The 22,503-nt window shown below is 43.0% G+C and overlaps 1 long non-coding RNA gene across 1 annotated transcript; it reads right to left on the bottom strand.

The window, feature by feature from the left end:
• Window positions 1-7,246: 7,246 nt before the first annotated feature.
• On the bottom strand, window positions 7,247-13,325 carry LOC122182607. Its single transcript, XR_006179882.1, has 2 exons — window positions 13,258-13,325; window positions 7,247-7,846 (listed from the first exon to the last, which is right to left on the bottom strand). It is a non-coding gene; the product is annotated as an uncharacterized LOC122182607 (long non-coding RNA).
• Window positions 13,326-22,503: the final 9,178 nt, after the last annotated feature.

Below are 22,503 nucleotides of genomic sequence, written 5' to 3' on the forward strand. Positions count from 1 at the left end.
CATCCAACTTGCTACCTATGCGCGTTTGCTCAGACACTCATAGGGAATCGTCCTCCCTATATCACAGCAGATCATTTCTCACCTTCTCACCACTCCATTCCCCTTGAGAATATTTTGGATCTTTGCCTCCAGTGGCTCAAATGGAGGTGTTGGATGATTGCCATGGAGTGTCAGGGACAGAGAATAATGAAATCTTTGGGCATCTTTGGATGATGTTCGAAGTACCAGAGTTTGCAGATACCAGAACAGCACCGGGATCAAAAGATGTACCAGAATGATTTCACTGTTCCCTTTGGCACAGTGATGGAGGATGTTATCTAGAGATTGGTCCGGAGTACAGACTCAAAGCCAAACTGGAAGCTTTTGCCTATTTGAAACATCTGCTGTTCTTTTCTTTTCCCCATAGAGTTTGCCAAAATATTCTTCTTGCACATTCCCAGCTCAGCACTCTTTGTGGTGAGGCTTAGTTTTGTGATGCGTGATCTTTTGACACATTGCTGCCTGATGATGTAGGACATGGAGATAATGAAGGAGGATAACTGGAGTGTAAATACACCAAAAAGAGTGCAGTGCCCAGCTTGGAAGCTGTACAAAATGCTTTCATGAGTATCAGTTAGCTTTGCTATTATTAGTTAAGAGCCAGAAAGAGTGTAAAAGTTGCTGCAGCCAAAGATAAAAGACTGTGTGCCATGAACTGAATGTCCTGCTGAAATTTTAACCCTCCTTTGACCTCCTGATATGATAAAGATGAGTGTCCTATGCTAGCATCTAAGCTACTCATGCCACATGTGGACATCTAAATACCCTCAGCCACTCTGTGAGGTCTGAAATGGATGGATTCAATCTATTTTGCTCTAATAGTGCCATGGTCTCTCCTCTAACAGAAGAGGGAATACAGCTTCAGCAAGATGTGCAGTATATAGACAAGGAAAATGAATCCCCCACATCTGGCTAAATCTGGGACCAGATACTGATGTGCAATATCAGCCAAAGAGGTGGGAACGCTCCCAAAACCTGTTTCTTACTGATTGTGTGGTCATTTGAACACAATGGTGAAGTACTAGACTTTAGCATTACAGTCATACTTCAGATGAAAGATGAATATATAAATACTTCATAAAGAACTAATGAACGATTAATAGTTAATTCAAGAAATGGATGATCAAATGTTATAGATTGATATACAGTCTGACAGGTCAATATGCTGCTCATAACTATGGCTTATTGCTACTCATAACATCTTCAGTGATTGCTACCAGCTTTAACAAAAGGTGTTTGTGCCTAGGCAACATCTATTAACTCTATCCACTCTTCTAGAAATAGAACCTTTCTACAAAATGTGCCAGCTTTAGCGGGTTATGTTACAAACATAAGGTTGTGCATTGTTGAGCAGCTCATTTGTAGCTCAAGAACTTGATTATAGATGAGAGAAGGTAGTAGAGACAGATGAATGCAGACTGCAAACAACGCAAAACATCTGCTAACAGAACAGGCAAAGTTCTGAGTGCCAGAATTGCACATCCAGAAGCTCATTTGATGGGGCTCTTTAATCTGTGCTGGAGGGGGGGTCAGGAGGATCCTAGAAATTCCTTCAAGCTTTAGTCATAGGCTTAAATGCCTGTCCTACCATTTTAAAATTAGAGCTTAGGGAGCAGGTCAGCTACGTACCCCAGATGGGTCATTACAAGACAAATTGCTCTTTCGTGATTTCAGCTTTGCTACCATACAATCAATTCTGCTTTTAAGTAATAAAAAACTCACTGGAAGCTGCCAGTTCTGATTACAGCATGAAGCATCTAACCTTGGTTTACAGCAATTGAAATTACGTTACTCTTGGCTTGAGATTTACTTGGCCTGAGGCTGTGCAGGGTGAAGGGGGAAAAACACCCATCCTGGCACCTTCGGGAAGGTACAGATCTCTACACGTGCTATCAGTGAGATGGAAAGGGAAGAGTGCTGAAGGTCCAACCCACAACTGGAGTCCTGAGACGCAAAAGCCTGAGCACAGATGCTGTTCATTTGTCCTTGGAGCTGCAAGGATTGCTGGAGTGACAGCCGAGGCATTTCACACCCCAGTAAGCACACTCTCCCCAGGTAGTTCTGATCACCATTCATTTTGTTTGCTGACAAGTTTGTGGCAATATGTTCACTCCAGCTAAAAATTACACACTGGCTAAGAGACGAGGAGGCTTAATTTTCCTCTCTTTTACTCTGGTTTTGTAATCAGGGTAACTTCAATGACCCTTTACTTTTATACCAGAAATAGTACTGAGGAAATTGGATTTAACAGAGTAAAGAACGTGTTCAGCGTGGATACTGTAGGAAGGCACAGACCAGTCAGAGATGTTTTCCCTCTCTTCCGGATCCCATCACAGGCTAAAGGCCAAATCTGCCCTTGGTACAAAACAGAGCAACCCTCAGTTTGCTTTAAATGCCTTTGTTCTGTGAAGCCTGCTAAGGAGACTCACTGGACCCTTAGTTTCTGCACCACTGTCCGCCTTCCCTTTAAAACACAAGTAGAGCTGCCACCTCAGCAATGTCTGAGATCACAGAATGATTAAGATTGAAAAAGATCACTAAGATCATCTAGTCCAACCTTCTACCTACCACCAGTAGTGCCCAATAACCACGTTCCTCTGTACAACATGCCCATAGTTATAGAACACCTCCAATGACCACCTCCCTGGGCACTTGTGCCAATGCATCACCACTCTTTTGGAGAATAAGTTTTTCCTAATACCCAACCTGAACCTCCCCTGGCACAACCTGAGGCCATTCCCTCCTATTCTATTGCTGTTACCTGGGAGATGAGGTCAACCCCACCTCAATGGAAAGATGGTTAAGATCTCTGTCTGATTTCAAGTTTCTGTGCCAGTCCAGCCACAAAGAAATTCTGGATTAGAGGACATCCATATCAATCTTTTAGGTCTTCTCTCCTTTCTCTTCCCACCTGCTTAGTGTTGGACACTTGATCAGTCTGGTACTGAGTGAAAACATTCAGATTTTCCTTCAAGGTTACTAACAGCAATATGAACATCTTGCCAACAGATGCAGCAAGCAAGAGGTTTTGATGGTAGAAACCAGAGTACATTCCATGGAGCCAGCACTAACACTGTGTCTGGGGTCTCAGAAGCAGCTTTCCCTCCTTTCACATCTCTCCTATGGAGGAACAGTATGAGGTGGGAGCTGGCTGCATTCCTGAAGGCATTTCAAATCATTTCCATCATGCAGGAGAAAATAATTCTTAGCAGATGAACAACCCCCAGGGCATGCACAGATAGAACATCCATCTCTCAGTATTTGCTCACGGTCCCCAGCATCAGTGGCCAAATTATTATTGCCATTTTTTCCCTCTTAATTTTATAACAAACTTCTCCTTTCTTATTTTGATATGAACATTTGGGTTTTGTGCCCTTCTTTCCCATAAACATAGGTAGAAAAGGAAATCTTTTCACATGTCAGCAGCCCACAGGAGTTCTCCCCATCCCTGGAAGTGCTCCAGGGCCAGGTTGGATGAGGCCCAGGGCAGCCTCATCTAGTGAGAGACAACCAGCCCATAGCAGGGGGTAGGATCTGGGTGTTCTTTAAGACCCCCTCCAACCTAAGCCATGATTTTGCACAGCAGGACAAACCCCAGGGCTGCAGGGCTGCTTGTGCAGCAATGCAAGGTCCCAAAAACAATGAAGGTCAAGTGCTTGCTTCTAATAAGTGGAACAAAAGGAAAGAATACACTGAGCCTCCAATACAAGAACTGAAAGGAGAACAAAGGAAAGCACAAGCCTCCTCAGAGAGCAGCTACCCCATGGCAGTACTACCAAAACTACTCTGACACACTTCTCTAGCTCTTTCCTAAAAATCTCCTTGCACAATCAGTGCCAGCATTCTGTTACACAAATGCCCAGAAAGCTTTCGCTGGCATCTCACCCCCAGCAGTGGGCAGGCTTTAGCAAATTAGAAGTGAGGACTCGGCCGCTTGGGTATAAAATGGACCAAAATCTTAAATACCAATGCATGATATGCTCTGTGCAGCAGGCCTGAAATGGCACAGGAAAGGACAGAGCATTTACTGTTTTCACAGAAAGAACTTAAGATGAATATTAGCTTCCAAAATAAGGGCTGTGTTTTATATAACAGCCTTCATTATCTTTTGCTGCTGGCCTGAGCTACATTCATCACATGGGTTTGTGGACACAATCTGAGTGGTTCTGCTTGTTACTACCCTGCAGATATTATCCTCTTCTGCCTGTGGTGTAGTAAGAAAGGCTTATTCCTCAGTGCTACTACTCTGCTGAGGCTCTGGAAGTCACTGGGACACGCAGGAGGCAGAATCCAAGGACAGATGGAGTCAAAGAGAGTGATTCCAGAAAACACAGGACAAGGAAAGATGCTGGAGGATCCCCCAGCTCCTGCAGCTCCATGTCCTTTCCTCACAGCAGCAGCTGAGGCTGTGGCTGATGTTTACACAGCTGGAGAATACCAGAGCAGGGTGCCCTTTTGCTAGCCAGAAGCTGTCCTTTCTTTGTTACTTCCTATATTTCCTGTGCAGAAGTAGCATTAGAGGACAAAATGCCACTTTTCTTGGTTTGCTAATTTTTGCCCGCCTCAGAACAGCAGAACTGCTTTGGCCTTTGGGGAAGCATGCAGACACTTTCACAAAACACTGCTACTTATAACTCAGAACTCTTACTCAAGTTTCATTTCTTATTCCTGGCAAATATTGCTGCTTTGTCACAGTCTTGTCAGGCAGGACACTGCTGGCTCTTCAGCTAAATTTGCTGGAAAGACAGGGGAAAACAATTCTACTTGCATTACTTTTCTTCCTGCTGTACCCCCAGCCAGCTCACTGCACACCAGTGACCACATCCCAGGCAGAATTTGGGGTCGCTGGATTCTGTAATGCAATGAGTTGTACCGAGATACATTTTTCCAGAGGCTTACTTTTAGTACAAACTCAGATGAGAGTTTCTTCTGCTAATATGTTAGCAGCACCTTACAAGAACCATAGAACCATTCAAGCTGAAAGGGACCTTTGAAGGTAATCTGGTCCAACTCCCCTGCACTGAACAGGGACACCTACAGCTGATCTGGTGCTCAGAGCCCCATCCAGCCTGACCTGGAGCACCTGCAGGGCTGGAGCATCCAGCACCTCTCTGGGCAACGTGTGCCAGTGCCTCATCATCCCCAACAGAGCAGTCCAACAAGCACACTCTGTACTGCCTTGCTTTTCTTTCTCCCATGAAAAGAAACGATAACATAGCAGCACAACAGTTAGCTGACACAGTGCGAAGTCTTCTTACAGAAGATCTTCATTGAGTTTTTTGCTAAGTTGCAAAACAAGTAACCCTGTTATTTTGTCTGAGTACCAACGGTTGTTCCACTACCATGTGGAATTTTGGAAGTCATCAATATTTGTTGTGTTAGCACACATTTGTTTTCACTAGTCTGTGGGAGGGTTTTTACAGTGGTTGTTTTTTCCCCTGTGAAATAAGCTCGGCCTGTTTCAATTCTGCGGCTTTCTATAAGGTAAAAAAAAAAAGTAGTGCTTGGCTAAGTAAACTAAAGTATTAAGGATATTACACTGAAAAACATGTTGCCATAAACATATTGCAACGCTACAGAAAGCTTGTCAGAACCACTGCAGTAAAATAAATCATTTCTCTTGAAAAAATAAACTTTTGTGTTCTGTGCCCACATCCTAGCTGGGTTATTTCATTTCTACTGAAGATATCATCACTTTTTTTTAAAATGTGATTTACTTAAAAGACATCTGTGCCTTCTCACAAGCATTGGCTTCCTATTGTCAACTGAGCACTGCCACCTAATCCTAACCCACATTCTCTCTGCTGTAAGAAAAGAAACATGGAGCTGCTGTTGTTTCAATTCCTAGATTCTTACTGGATGTCTAACGGCGTCTTCTGTTCTGATTACTTGTTGCATCATTATGGTGTCTGAAACCCTCACAAACATTAACACACTTGTCAATCTCATGAGATGTAAAGTTCAGGGCTAGGAGGAACTAGCATGGCCTATAGGCTATTCCCCTGCTGATGCAATGGTTATGTACAGCCCATTCCGCAAACGCTATCCCTATTTCCTCATCTGTAAAATACTGTTTATTACATAAAATTATCTCTATCAAAATCTGCATCAGAGCCACAGGATTCACTGAGACAACATGGATACTTCACCAGCAAGTTTTCCTCCCACTTAGAAATAGAGAACCAGCTTAAGTATATTCTTGGCACAAAACAAAGACAAAATAAAATTCTCTAATTGATAATTCAGTTATTTAAAGGAAAATAGAAACCAGTCCACTGTGAAAGCCATCATCTTTCTCCTGTTCCTCCTGCCACCCTCCTCCCTAGCCTGATCGCAGAGGAGTATCTGGGAAGCCTATGCTTTTTATTAGCAGAAGAGACAGGCTAAATTGAGATATGATTCATGCTTCTAATTTATGCCTTCTCTTCCTTTATTGTCAATGGATAGCGAGATGCCATTGCAAAAGCTCACAGAGGGATTAACTTTTACAAAATGAGAACTGGTGAAGGTGTGAGTGAGGCTGCTTCTGCAGTTCAGAGCGTTTTCATCTCACCGTGGGTCTGTTCATGACCTGCTAAAGCTGTTTCTCTCTGAGCTCAACATAACCTGCAAGAGTTGGAAATGGTTCCCTCTGCAAATTGAATTCTTTGAATAAGTCACCAGGAACGATATTTCAGCACTGTATCACATACACATCACAGGACACTCCTCACACCAGTGCCACAACGTTAACGCACCCAGACCAGGCCCAGTTACACTGATGGATCTGGTCTAATTACTCCTGTTATTTCTTTGTCTCTCTGGCTCCATCTATTGTCTCACTTCTCAGACTTATGTGGCCAGCTCTGGGATGTGCACTGCCCACCAGCTCTGCTTGATGCATGGCAGTAGGAGCTTTAAGCACTGGAGGGAAGTGAAGGGTAAATAAATTGACGGTAAAATACAACATTTAACCACTGTGATCCAGCACTGCATGATATGTTTCCCCAGGAATGGCAGTATATTTGTTTTCCAGATCGTTAGCTGATGCAAAGGAAAACAAGAACATTTATTAGCCTCCCTCAGAACCACCTTTAACAAGAATGAATATTCACTGCTATAAATAACACTGCTTCAATTAAGTCTCCACATAAAAAAAAAGCTCCACGTCTTCACAGAAGGACACGCTATTTAAAAAGAAGTATCCAGATGAAAGTATTTAAGCCTGTCTGAGAACAAACACAACTGCTTTACTTCTAGCGCTTCACTGAATGCCATTGTGTTTATATGCGATGGTCACAAGTGGAGATGCAGATGAAACTTTGGACTCGCATGTTTCTTGCTTGTTAATGGAAATCTGGTAGCATCACTGCTTCCTTGTTTAGTCTCAAATCACCTGCTGTGTTGGCAATGGGTCATGCGTTTGCCCGAGTTTCACAAAGAGCAGTCACAGTACTGAAGTGCTCACTGCATCCTCAGTGAACGTGGCACAGGGCCCCGTGGCATCCTGCTGCACTGACCTGTGCAATCATAGCAGATCATTCCTCCTTCATGAAGAGCCATCGCTCCCTGTACTGCCGTCAAAAATCGGTGGGGATCACCACTTTGGTGAATCGGGGCTTTTGCAACAACTCCAGCAGCCTGTAAGCTCACCACACCACTCCTGGGAAAGCTCAGAAAGTTCCAGGTCTTCTGATTACTGAGAGCTGGGAGAAAGTGTTGGGAAAACACCAGAATTTGCTGCTGTCTTTGCCTTGGGCTTCCAGTCTTTTCTCAGCTGTTTCCAGAGGCAGTCAGCTTTTTCATCCAGTACGGCTATTGCCATGTTCTGTAAGAGACATCATTTACTGAACAGGAAAAAAAATAATCAAGAGAAATCAATGGCTCTGAAGTCAAAAATTGGCCACAGGAAAACTAAGGACAAACAACAATTTCATGCATGGCAACAAGCTGAACAACTTCTTCCAGCCAACCTTTCCTTTCCTCTTCATTCATAGGATGGATGTGCAAATACTGGTCTTCAATAGGCATCTACCCCTGGGAGGACTGATCCTCCTCTCCTTCACATATGTAAAGTTACCTTATTTTAGTAATACTCATCCAATTAAGAATTCTAGAAGGGTTTATTAAATACCACTGGAAAACATTATGCCAGCAATTATAGGGAATCCATAAAGACATTTGCTGAAATCAATAATCTAAATTACTAACAAAAACATTGCCAGTATAAGCAGTTCATCTATACCACTTTGGGATAGGAAAATCAGACCCTGCATCTAAATACGGTATCAGTGACAACAGCACAGTTCCAGAAAGGATTTACCTGCTGCAAGACAGCCATAATGCACAGAAGTGGTAATTTAGTCTGAAATTTACAAATTAAATTCAGCTCATTCAATTCAAACAATTTCAGGTAAAGCTGTATCAGAACAGGAAATGATGAAAGCTATGTCACCCCAAGCAGCAAATAAGATGGGGCTTTGAGATGAACACCTACCATTAAGTCAAAGAGAATAATCTATGGGCAGTCATGGCTCAGACATCTTGATTAGCATTAATTAAAATTCTGGTGATCAGGTGGCTATGGAACGAACGAAACTTTAAGAGAGTTTAGGCAAGAACGAAGGGCTGGAGATAGGGTAATAATTAGGAATAATATCTCTTGTTAAATTTAATTCCTTTAGCCTTGAAATTACCATGACAGATTTCAAATTTAGTGGCAGTTTTCCAGTCACTAAAAAGAGCTTAATTATAGAGTTTAAGACTTTGGGAGAACTGATTCAGATAAAGCTACACGAGGCCCATATCAAACATGTGGTATGCTTGAATGGACTCAGATTAAAAAAAAAAAAAAAAAAGGACACCAACTTGTATGACAATCTTAAGACTCCACATACCTGTTGGTTTTTTTTTGTTTGTTTGTTTTTTGAGACACCAAAAAAGTTTGGATAACTTTTTAACTTTGTCTTGTAATTAATAATAATCACTCTCACTCAATTTGCCTTTCTACCTCTTGATTTCAGCTGGGACTAGGAGCAAGACAGAGATAAAGCAGCCTGAACTCTGAACAGTGCTGATACTAACAGAACTCCTTAATCATTGAACTGGCCTATCTCTAGAGCCCAGGCAAGATATCTAGAAAGCTGAGCAAAGTTAAAATCTGCGAGCTACTCCTCTGAGTTACAGGACACCCTGGAAAAACCATCACTGCATCTTATTGACTCCTGCTAGTTTATAAGAAAATAAGAGATACGTATGAAAATGTCAGATCCCAGCTTCCTGTCCAATAGAGGAAATGTTTATTCTGATAAACACTTCATGTCAAAGCTCTTCTAGGTTTTCAGGGCCAGGGAATGTCCTGAATGATCAATGGATCAGCAATATGATTAATAGCCTGAAACACAGATACAGAACGGTCTCTTCTTAGAGAACTGAACTCAAGATAATAGATGCTAATATTATTTCAAAACCGTCTTCATTGGATTCTGCCATATCTGTGTAATGCTCTTCTACGATCTCATTGTCGGGTTAACAGAACACTTCATAGTTTTAAAGGCTTTTATTTTCCCAAGAGCCCCATGAAAGAGGAAAATACAGTTGTCCCATTACATAGATTTGGAGCTGTGGCACAGAGGTGCAGCGTCACACTTAGCGAGGCAGGGAATTGAGCACAGCTTTCCTAAATCCCAGGCTGTCTCCCTAACTACTGTCACTGCATACTCTTTACATCAAAATGAATGGTTCAGCCAGAGGCCCTGCACTGCCTTTCCTTCTGTCTCCACTGATTTCCAAGCTCCTTGGCAAATCTACTAGTGTTCCACCAACAGGTCAGTGGGAGACGTGCCCTGTTTAGTGCAATGCCTCATGGCTGATCCTATACCTTAGGATCCACTGGCAAAGAGTAAACTGTTCCCAGAGATAATCTTTCAACCTAAAAGTCTGGGATGCTACACCTTACAGGAGTACAAATGGGCTCTCAGAAGCGATAAAAGCAAGCACAGTTTGGACTCTGTGAGCAGAAAGGGCTCATAGTTCAGATGTTAAATTCAAAAATAGCCAATCTCATTTTGCTTTGAATTTGAACGTTTGCTGTCCTCTTGGAACAAGGAGAAACTCCAAAGTGACTGTCCTGATACTGCTAAGCACAGAGGACAGTGGGAACATCCCAGAGGTGCTCACCAGTCTTCAAGATGAGCTCTGAAGCTGAAGACCTTTGTTCTGTGAATTCCGGACTGTTTTCCTTTGTGCCATTTCAATAGCATCCCAACCAAGAGACACATGCTGCATTTCTCCTGTTGAATCACCACTCTCAATCATGGTGCAGTTGTTTTACAAGAGTTTCCATACATTTTCGCTCCATCTTAAATTACTGCAAGACCCTCTGCTTTGAGCAGTTCTGAGCTTGTTTATTTATTGACATCATTGAGGTCTAAACCTGATGTGGGTCCCCCATCAGGATCTCAACACAGCCATACCCAGCCACTTTCAGAAAACACATCAAGCATGGAAGCACTGCCTTACATGCTGCTATACAAATAGCTTTTTCTCTCCTTGTGGATAACAGAAACATTTCACTAACTCATGCTACAACGCATCCTCTCTTCACGCTAGCTCTGCCAGGACAGATTCATCTCATCATCCATGGAAATTGAAGTATTATTCCAGTTACTTGCTCCTAATTGCAAACCCTTTTTTCTCCTAGGTTTTCTCTCTTCCGTGACCTTTGCTAATAAGCCACACTTCAATTTGAGGTTATTGAGCCCTTGGAGAAAATTAAGATGGTCTAACCTTCTTATTCCTTAAAGCTAAATCTCCACATCCTCATCAACTTCACTGAAAGTTCTGCCTTGTAGAACTGGAGAGAAAAGGAGCAAAATGACAACATTTTGCAGACCCAATGAGCAAAGGAAGATGCAGTAGAAAAAAAATGGGTTCCTGTATTTATGTTTTCTGACTTCAGCCAGAATAGGGTTGCCTGATTTAAAGCATGTGCTATGTCATTTAGACCATTGGTGAGCACAACACGTGCCTCGGCCAGCTCTGACAACTACCACTGGACCTTTACCTCCACTGACCAGTGACAAGAGGGCTGTGAAAGCCAGGAAGGAGGGGGAGAGACCACAAACAGGAGCACAGAAGCTTCAAAGGGGCAGAAATCACAACGGGAAGTCCTACACACTCTATGACCAATAAGGCCTATAGAGTAACAATGCCCTTTGTCAACTGTACGTAGCAGGCTGGATCAGTTTGCGTACATCACTCTTGCTGGAGTACAGGTTATGCCACCTAATGAGGGGCATGGGATTTGTGAATGTACTGCAGGAAATCCCATGCTAAGTGGGACAGCTGATATCTCAGTATGGGAGAGACTGGAGCCAACATGCTGCTTACCCACCTGGAAGTGTCCGCCATTGGCTTTTATAACGTTTGTGGCACATTTGCCCATAACATGAATCCTTTCTAGTCTCTGAAAGAGAAAGACTGCATTTTGTTCTACTCAAAAAAAAAAAAAAAAAAATTCCTGAACTTTTTGCATTGTTTTCATTGCACATCTTGACCCCCTTGTATCTCATATTTCCTCTCACTGTAATATTAAAAAGGCTTCATTTTTCTGCTGTGATGCCTTTGCCTTTAGGAAACCACAATGGCCAACTTTTCCTGTATTGTCCTAACAAAAGTGCTTTGGCCAGAAATCAGCATATGATGATAGAGGATGCCACGAGAGCAGAATTACAATGGTAGCCAGCTCCCAGCCTTTCCACCACTGTGGGGGTAAAGTCCTCTGTGACAGTAGCGACGTTAATCATTAGGAAATAAAAGGGTGAACTAGACTTTAATGAACACGGACAGCCTGAATCTCTGCAAAACTGAAATAACATACTCAGGCCTCATGATTAATTATGGGCATACTTGGAGACTTCTCACCCTCTGATATAAAAGGAAACTAATACTAAAATATCCCAGAAAGAGAGCAGTAAGAATACCACGTCACTTCATTAAATACAGATGTTGATTCCCTTACTTGACCACAACACAAACCTGAGCCTTTTTCCAGTATGGATATATGTACATACATGATAACTGTTAATGATAATGCAATTCATCATACAAGCTCTGGAGAAGCTTCACAGGTTTGCAGAGGTGAGCTTGGAAAGCTTATGTGGAACTCACCTCATTAGCCTCTGCAATTCCCAGTTTTCTGTGAATGGACAGAACATGGTGCTCTGCCTTGCCACCAGCCTTTCTGTGGATGAGCAGGGCTTGGAACAGCTGACCAAATGCCAGATAGCCCTCTACACCTCAAAGATGAGCAGAATCTCCTAATTGGTACCACCTGCTTTCATGCCTGTTCCATTCCTAGTCTTTCATTCTAAAGTAGTGCAGCTCATTTCTATCGTAGTGGCAGAAGGACTTAGGACAGAAAGAAAGAAGCATCACTGAAGCCTTTGTGTTTGGAACACGTTGACAGAGACCAGGGACTGAAGAGCCATCTGTAAATATGTCAGGAGAGGAAGAAAATCATGAAGCAAAGCAGCAGGCTGCCCTTAATGAGACCAGTCTTGGGGCTCTGCTTCACATCGCACTGAATTGCAGCAATCAAAGACAGATGCTGGTGGAATCATTCTGCTGCCTCTATATAGAAAAACACTTAGAAGTATAACAGCAACATGAGTTTAATATTGGCATATTTATACTGAAGAGCACAAGTGTGAGAGTTCTTCAGCGTGAGCTTGTAAGTCATTTTTAAGAGAGGTTGAAACATTATGCCCCCTCACTGCTGCATGTTCTGGATGTGCAGCAGTCTGTGGACAAACTGCTTTAAAGTGCTATTAAATGAATATTTCCAATCTATTTGCTTTCCCCCTTTGCTGGTGCAGAAAGCTCTATCAAAACAATTGGATTCATGACTTTATCTTCAGAGAGCAAGCCAAACTTCAACACATTACCAAATAAAACCTAAATCTTTGAGGGCTGAAAACAAGAGTGAAGGAGAGTGTTTAACTTCCTACATTTCTAGAGTCATAGAGGCTTTAAGGTTGCAAAAGACCACAAAGATCCCCAGTCCAACCATCAACCCACCCTCACCACTTCACTGAGAGAACTAAAGAGCCCCAGACTCACAGCCTAAGCAAAAAGGTGCCACTTTAGTCACTGCATGACTATGACATACCTGGAAATACAGAATCAAAATCAAAATGCTAAAAGACATAAGATCCAGCCCTGCAAACCATAACCCACCTTAAGCTTCATGTCTTCTTCACACCACTCCCCTCGCTCTTCTTTCCTTTTAAAGCCTCATGTTTAAGCAGGCACAGCTTTGCCCTATCAGATCTCACCTGGGAGTATTTCCCTGAGCTGCCCTTGAACTTTAGCAAGAAACTAATCCCTGAATTTCAGGCTTTGCCTGCTCAGCACGTTGTCTAAAAGCACTGTGTGTTGTATGGAGGAGCCTGGCGGGCAGATAGGGTGCTGCAAGGGTTGGATGGCTGCTACAGGGTGTCTTGCTGCATGAAAGAGAAATTTAGCTTCATCCGCTCCATTACTGAGCTAGGCACTTAAGTGTGGGGGAACTTGTGGGGTTTGCCTTGCCTGGATGTGTTTTAGCCTTTAAAATGTCAGAATAAAAAAGTAAAATTATAAACTGTATAAATTGTTTGTGTCAGCTGAAGTGTGCAGCTCTAATCTGTGTTCTTATTTGAGCTCTAATTTTATGCCTGCTGGTATTCAGTTATACAGAACTTCAGCAAACATTTATATCTTTCTTAATTATCCCTTTTTCTTGCTAATTTCTCTTACATTCAATAAATGATCCTTACCCCTATTGGTTTAACTTTTTACAAAGTTGTTTTCTCTTGCTTTTCCATAAGCCAAATATTTTAATTTCTCACACTATGCCTCATTTTATAGTAACAATGATGTATTTTCCCTTTCCCCACGTATTTATTTTTACTGAGAGATGCAGCCGTTCATCACATTCAATGAAGAATTATTAGTTAGCTATCATTATTATTGCTAGTGATGGTATGTAAACAACTATAATGATGTGTGGGCTTGTGTAGGAGCAAAGACCACAATAAAGATGTTGCCTTAGGAGGAAAGAATGAGGGAAACATGCAAAGATTAACCACTGTACCCTCTTACTGCTGGTTTTGTGTCCTTTAGCAGTTCTGTGGCCCCTTTCCTTTGGTCTTATTCTCCCACTTGATTGGACTGGGTTGGACTGGGAGTCACTGGTCACTCCAGAGTTCTCTACAAAATGTGGGCAGACACCACTGTTACAAGAAGGGCATATGCCAAGACACTGGTAATCCTGAATGATGTGGGAAAAGAGGTTTTGCCTAATACTGTAATGAGAGAGACAGAACCAAATGGAAAAAAAAAAAAACAGCTCTTTGGCAGAGCCATAAAGAAAATTTAGATTAGTAAAGAAAGTTCAGTCTCTTTATTCTTCGCTGCCGGCAGTTTACTGCCCTAAAATGAAGGCAGTTGGCTTTAGGAGGATCAGCCTTGAAGACAGTAAAATTTCAATGCTGCACATTAGCTTGGCTTCCCTTCTCACGAGCAGGAGTGCGAGCAGAAGGGGCATCAGTGCGTTCATGCCTTGCCCCACACCTTCTAGCTGCTGGTGGCTTGGTACCAGCCTGACCTGATAAGGCTCTCCAGGATACCTGTCAATACTGGACAAGCAAGAGTTTTTTCTGCAATACTTGCTCCTCAGAAAAGTGCAACCATAGCTCTAATCTTCCCAAGACCACTGCAAAAGGATCCTGGTTTGTAAAGTCCACCTCCAGGACCACACCTGCAGTTCCCCAGAGCTGCTTTTCCATCTACAGATCCAGATTGGCTGCTGCTGGAGCCTTGTTACCTTTTTCTGTAGACTGCAGTAATTTTCAGCAATGAGCACTGGGAGCAACCCAATAGCAGGAAAATCCACATAGGATCTCCAAAGAACTTACCAAGTGGTTTTTACAAAGAGCTGACAAGAGCAGAGAAATCTTAAAACATATTTTACAAATTCAACAACTTGCTCTAAAATAAATATTTTAGCTTTTCTTCCTCCAAACAGAGGATTGAGTCTGAAAGAAAGATGTGGAAATGAAAAAATCATCTGTGTTGGGAATATGACAGACAGCACTGAGCAAACACTCAAGATTTAATGTACACCAGAGCCCACAAAGCTTTCATGTTTATTACAGCTATGTTGTACTTTGCTGTATTTTGGAAGAGCTTCCCTGGATTAAAACACCATTCAGATCTTCTCATGCTTTTGTTCCCATTTGCCTCTAACCAGCTAGAATTAAGCATATAAAATAGTGTATGTTCTGTGCCACCAAGACTTTGGCTCCTAATGACTTTCAGAGGATGGAAGTGAAAGCAATAGTTCCTGCTGGTCCCAGGCAGCCAAAGACCAGTGTGAGAACATCAGTGTTCAAGAGATTTGCCATCAAAGTGTCATGCTGTACCTGGGGCACACAGAGGCTTCCCCATTGCAGAGGGCAAAGAAAGGAGGTGCCACTGTCCTACCAAAGAACCAGACAGAAAACTTGAATGTAGACAGTGTGACACTGTGGGGCTTGGCAGAGAAAAGATCCCAACATTTGTCCTGGGTTGGAGCTGTGTGTAAGTGTCACTTAATATTCCCCTCACTCCTCTGTTGTAGCACTGCTGCTTTTTGGAAGGGTTGGTTCCTGTTTTTGTTTTTTAGCTCTCTATCCCTCCCTCTTAAAAAGACCTTTCTCGGTTTGTTTGTTTGCTTGTTCCCTTCCACGAGATCCTTCAGCAAAATCACAGTCAGTTGAAAACAAGGCATCTGCATTTCTGAGCCCTCGCTGCGTTCCTGTGTGATTTATGAAAATACGCCTATTTCAGGCGTAATCCAATCTGCTCTCTCTCAGCATCATAAGCACATTTGGAGCCAGATAAGACAATTATCACATGGATCTTTAATATGTGCAATTTATAGCTAAAAGGCTTATTCTGATAACTACGTTTTCAAGTGCCATCCATGTGCTAAAGCACAGCGATGAGGACTCTGCAGCAGTGAGACAGCAGAACAGTCCCTGTGGCATTTCATAGAATCATAGAATCATTAAGGCTGGAAAGACTACTGAGGTCCAACTGCTGATCTGTCACCACTATGCCCACTAAGCCGTGTCTGTCAGTGCTTCATCTACACATTTCTTGAATGGTATATCCATACCTCCTTGCTGCATGGCAGATCTGGGGAGAGAGGAGATACCCAGAGCAGCCATGCTTGGGCAGCGATCGCATTGCTTCTTGGGAGAAAGGCTTGGGGGCAGAGGTCTTCTTGGCACATGGTAGCATGTGGCTGCCCCATGAGATGACATGGAAGACATCCAAAGCTTTCATCAGTTTTGACATGCAGAACTGTTTTGCAAAGTACCCAGAAAGAGGAGGCTGCTACTGAAACATCTTTTCATGCATACCCAATTCCCAGTTCCCAGATTTAACTTGCATACGTAACCTTCAGCCTCCTGAAAAGCAGGAGCCCATCGTCCAGCAGCAACACTTGAGGTATCAAGCCATCAGGCAGTCAGTATTTTCAAGAGAGCTCAATAGAATTACTGGCAAGTAAATATTTTCTTTTTAGCACTAAGTGTGGATATCACAATATATAGTGTCTCATTAGAAAAAGAATCAGTTTTCTAATTGAATTAACTATTTATCATTGTTTATGACTCAGAGTGTAGAACTGAAATATTCTAATTATTTCACGATAGGAAATGAAGAGTTTATGATTTTATCGTGTGGAATAGACTGTGACAATGTCTATTTGCAACAGATAAGATCTGATAAAGAATTATCTTGTTTCACTCATGCAAATGGAACCAACAGTTAACTACACCAGGCAGCCAGGGATATATTGAGGGAGTTAAAAGCAGTCACTTTTCAGTCCAATTTAATACACAAACTTTGAGCATTATGAATCTTTATAATGCTTATAATTTTTTAAAAGAAGTTGCCACAGCAGTGCCAGAGCCACACTCATCCTCATAGCTATGCATCTAGGGCATTACCCTACTTTCTTATCAATCCAAATAGAAGAATATTTTGTAGGACTTAAGAGTTAAGACTCTTTGATGTTTATGTGCTTCTTTGGCAAATTTTGCTAGGAAGATCTTATATCTAATGCTATTTTAGCTATCTCTGATATATCCAAGCCATCAGAATATTGCAGCTCAGGTCTATGCTGCATTTCTTTAGGGACTTCATTAGTGGAAGATACCCTGACTCAGTATACAAGGTACTTTTGATGCATCATTCATACAGAAGATAATCAACTCTACATCACAGAGTGGGGAGCGGGGGATGCTTTGTGTAGCAATTTATAACTGTAACCCAAACAGTGCCCTAAAACTGAAAGGTACTATTTGCATATGTATAACATTAAAGATTTTCAAGCAATAAAAGCTTTGTATCAGCTCACGGCCACATGATAGCTTTTCCTCTGCAGATAATTTGACCTGCAAATTACCCAGGATGTCTCAGTACGAATGTTCTGATCTGAGTCTGAATGCAGATAACCAGAGTTGGCGTGAGGGCAGGAAAATGGAGGGGAACGAGCAGTGAGATGAGGTGATTCTAAGGAGAGAGGAACAAGTTGGATTGGGAATAACTGAGGAGTACGTTGCAATGCTGGGAGGATGCTCCACCTCCACGATGTTGCTTCTCTTCCCAGGAACTACAACGGATCAGAAGCAAAGCAGATAAATCCCTTTTGTTAGTCTGCTCATTCCAAAGGGAACTGCACACATTTAACAAGAAAGAAAAGTCTCAATGAGTAAATGGTGAAATGGGAATTTTACCTTTTCTGGAAGATGGCATTTGACCTTAAGACAGGCAGAGATTATCCATTCTCTATGCTTCTTATTTATACCTTGGGGAGCTGACAGCCCTTCTAAAAGCAGACTGAGGATTTTTAGACAGTCTGAGGTTTAAAATTAGGCACTGGAACTAACAGGCTGTTATTGTCTCATAATTATATTTGACACGATGCTCTCAGCTCTTCTCTGAAACATCAGACAGAGTCAGGATGCCAAGACATTGTGCTGTGCAGCAGCAGACATCAACCATGCAGTGACACATCTCCCTCTGGACACCATGCAGAGGGTGAAAGAGCCACCTGGGCAAGGCCATTCCTTTTGATGCAGAAAGTGGAGTGGACGTTGCCTCCATTCCTTGCCACAGCCCTGCAAACACATTTCCATTGCAGAAGTGAGTCGGTCAGGTATCAGCCTCCTGCCAGCAGAAGGAAAGTACAGGTTTGCAACTCAGACCCCTCGAGCTGCACAAGGCATTTAGGAGGTTCAGGTTTTAATTCTTTTGCCCAAGCTCCTGGAGCAGTGACCTTCAAGGCAGTGCCTTGACAAGTTGTGCTTTTTAATAAAGCGTGGGCTGGTGGATGACAGTTAATTTACATGGGTTTTCATTCTTTGAGCTCTGTCACCAGAGCACCAGCCTCAGTTATTGAATTCCCCAGTCAATAGAGCAACCAACTGCAGCACATTCACATCCAAGTGCCCAAATGAAGCACCTGTTCCCAGTTACTTCAGGATTAATATCTCTTTTCCACTTAGCTCTCTTTCTTTCTCTGTTTTTTGGCTTCCATTTCTACTGGCACAGGCACAAATACCAGGAACTCCAGTTGGGGATGCAGCCATCTTAAATAGCCCTTTTATTTGCTTTGTACCTTTTCTTTATTTGTTTTGCTTGGCTCCTTCTGCTGCCTTTCTCTGATTGCAAGCCCAGTTCAAACCAATCTGTGCAAGCTAATGTGATTTTTCTTTTCCTCTTTTTTTCCTTTGGTAGAGTTGTATAACACCAGTAAATAAAAAAGGAAGAGGTCCATACTCTGAGTAGGTCTCCTTATCTTACCAGATACTGTCATCAGATGTAGCATCACCAAGGCAAGGCACATATGGATAGTACAAGGAGCCAAACAACTCCAAAGGCATCCCATCACCTGGGCCACGTAGCCTCAAGAGTCCTTGGCTGTTTCCCAGTGAGGAGCAGGGCACTCACTGCAGCTTTTCTCAGAGCCAAGCACAAAAGCTGTGGTCTGACCTGGAAACCTTTACTTTGTTCCTCCAGCCGTTACGCAGGCATAGACTGAAGAGTGAAATCTCTGAGTGTCTGGGGATGGTTGTTATTGCCTAATTAATGCTTCAGTGGCGGTGATATATAAGGGAGAGCTATGCATGTTAAAGGTGATTCATGCTGCCTTGCTGGGTTTAAGTCTAATGGGAAACTTATTTCACTGTATTTATGTGTAACGTCCATCCACGTCCCAGATGTCTCTCCGGGGAGCCTTCTCTCCATGGTCATCCAACTCCTAAGAAGAAATATGGACTCCTCTGTACCCGTCTTGGCTGTAAATCTGCAATTAAGAGAACGGTCCATTTGCTGCCCTGTGAAACTGAGGTGCCACTGACTCACAGCTCCGTCGGACTGGTCCCCTTCCCTTACAGCCTGCCCCAGCAAGAGCCAACTCACCTTAGGGGAGCTGCATCTCCTTGTATTGGCTTTGCAGCACTTTTTTTTTTCTTTTCTTTTTTCCCACTTCTCAGATACATTGATGGTATGGACCCAAGCCTGATTGCTGTCTGTGTGAGCTGCTCTCCTGCTGCCCCATCACTTCTCTGAGGTTTGGTTCACACATGCCCTCAAGGCAGAGCCATTTTTGGATGAGATTGGTCAGCTTTGCTTTACAAGACATTTTGTGATTAACTTACTGCTGAGGTGGCAGGAATAGAAAAGTGGCACAACAATACGTTTAAATTCTCTTTTCTTTCCCTCCTCTCTTCCTTTTATTGTTTCTGGGCTTATGCTATGCCTCAAGGAGCTGCTGTCTCATAACTTTCCACCATCTGCTGTACTGCAAGCAGAGGGGCTGCCACCAGAGGCATTTTCTTTTCATTTTTCTCCCTTTCCCCTCAGCCAGGATTTTTTGCATGCTTCCAGCTCCCTTTGGGCAGAATCTGTCTCCTGCGACCCAAAGGCCAAGAAGGTCCAAGCTGCTAATGTCCAGACATATTGGCATCCAGATATTCAAAGCCCAGCATTATTCAGGTCTGTGCACAAACACAGCAGTCTGTGTAGCTCCTGATGCATGCTGTGTACAGAAGCGTGAACACAACCTGAACACCTGTGTTTGCAGCTAGAGAGGTAACAGGGATGGTTTCAGAGTACACTGGAGACACTGTGCATGTGGATTAAGCCCACTGCACAACAGGGCCCTGACCTATTTGAATGCAAGGCATGAATATATAAATATTAAATAACTTCTAAACTGCTACATCAATTCAGTATCTCAGCAAAAAGCTTTGACTGAGGTTTTTTCAAACCAGCCAAATTCAGACTGATTTCCCTTTGGGACAGTTTTATCTGGGTGCTTTGCCATGTTTACCCTATTAGTGCTCTTTGTTGTATTGAGTCAGAATACATTTAGAGCAAAGAAAAGTACAAATACTTTTAAGGCAACAAACCCCCTATGAGGACAGGCTGAGAGATGGGGCTGTGCAGCCTGGAGGAGAGAAGGCTCCAAGGAGACCTGAGAGAGGCCTCTCAGTATCTAAAAGGGCTGTAAGAAAGAGGGGGACACTCTTAGCAGAGTCTACTGTGAAACATATTGCCCAGAGATGTAGTGGATGCTCTATCAGGTCAGGCTGGATGGAGTTACGTGTGCCTGATCAGCTATGGGTGTCCCTGTTTACTGCAGGGGAGTTGGACCACATGGCCTTTAAGGGTTCCTCTCAACTCAAACAATTCTATGAATCTGTGAATCTAGGAAAGAAATATCTCAGCCTGCCCCCTTCACCACTCATGGTGAGCTGCAGGAACTTAGGTAGCATCCTGGTATCACCCACAGATCTGGGCAGGGAGCAGGAGGGGATTTGACTGCCCTCCCTCCTTTTCTGCAGGGGAGAAGAGCTGGAAAATAGAAGTGAAAATCATCCACGCACAAATTCACAGAGAAGAGGGATGTGGGTGGTTACAGCCCATACCTGTAGAATCATAGAACTATTAATGTTAGAAAAATCCACTAAGATCACCTCAACCCACCCAACCGTGCCCACTGCCCACATCCCTCAGTGCCACATCCCCACGGTTCTTGAGCACCTCCAGGGATGGTGACTCCACCACCTACCTGTGCAGCTGTGCCTGCATCACTGCTCTATGTAAGAAGAAATTATTTCCAATAGCCAACCAGAATTTCCCCTGGTGTAACTTTAGGCTATCACCTCTCACAAGAGGTACATGATTTGATCTGGGATGAGTACTCAGGACTGAGGAGTGAACCTGGGATATGCATCACAGCATGCTAGAGTGTTTAAATGGATTCCTTAGAACTGTGTGGACAACTACATAAAATTCCTCCATTATCAAGTCTCCTGCCAGATTTTTCTGAATTGGCTCAAGACTGAGGTCTCTGTTGAACAATTCTTGTGAATGGAATTCTGTGGAATTATCCATAAGAAACCCAAAAGATCTCCTATGCTCCATTCCATGCATACAATTGCAGACCACGCTGGAATCATACAAGCCATAGTAAGAGACCCCAGATAACCAATACGCGTTCACTGAGGGTGGCAGAAATGCCATCTACCTTGTACAGCAATCCAGTTCCATTAAAAGTCTTGCCCGAGGTCATACAGAAAGCCAAGACTCAAACCCTATCCTCCAGTTAATTTCTTAGCCTGTATATCCCCTTTCTTCCTCAGCACTGAGTGAGAAAAATTATTGCAGAAATCTCAAGTTAAACTACTCACTGTTGGAGAGCAGCCCAAGACCTGGCTGCTTTATCAGTTTATGTGTAAAGACTCCAAGACATTACTTATATTGACTCAATATTAAATGGCAATAACCACCATGACAGATTTACTGTCTGACGATGTCTTCCTGCCTGCCGTAGTAGCAGCACTGATAAATTTTTTGCTCATTAGAAGATTTAGGTACTCAGTTCCTCTAGCAACGTTTTGAGTTTTTCCATTCTAGGGAACATCAAATCCTTATAAATAAAGTTTTATCAGGGAAAGATCACACCTGGCTCTGCTGTCTGCACGTGGCAAATTTTTCCTGGGAGTAATGCTGTGTCAAAGGCACCATTTGACTTTCAAGCTGCCAATGCCACGCGGCAGCAAACCATGGGCAGCTTGGGGTTGTGCTGGGAGGACACAGTGGGCAGGATGGGACTCAGCAGGATGCATAGCGGGGAAAAATCTTAATTACAGACTTGCCATTAAGTAATATGTCCTGCTCTTTCTGCCTCCTTGGGGGAATGCTGTACTATTTCAAGCTCCCCTTTAGAAATCAGAGTGCTGTCTCCTACCTGGCTTGCTCCTCAGCCAGCCCTGGGCACCCCTGCCAAGTCCTTCTGGCAGAACACTGCTTAGAAATGTGCTCATGCCTCAGGAGATGGAGTTTCCTCCATCCCTGGGGATAAAGGATTTACAGAGCTCAGCC

The sequence above is a fragment of the Lagopus leucura genome, unplaced genomic scaffold (genome assembly GCF_019238085.1).
Source record: "Lagopus leucura isolate 7727_CA_CO unplaced genomic scaffold, USGS_WTPT01 Super-Scaffold_100015, whole genome shotgun sequence".
Classification (NCBI taxonomy): Eukaryota; Metazoa; Chordata; class Aves; order Galliformes; family Phasianidae; genus Lagopus; species Lagopus leucura.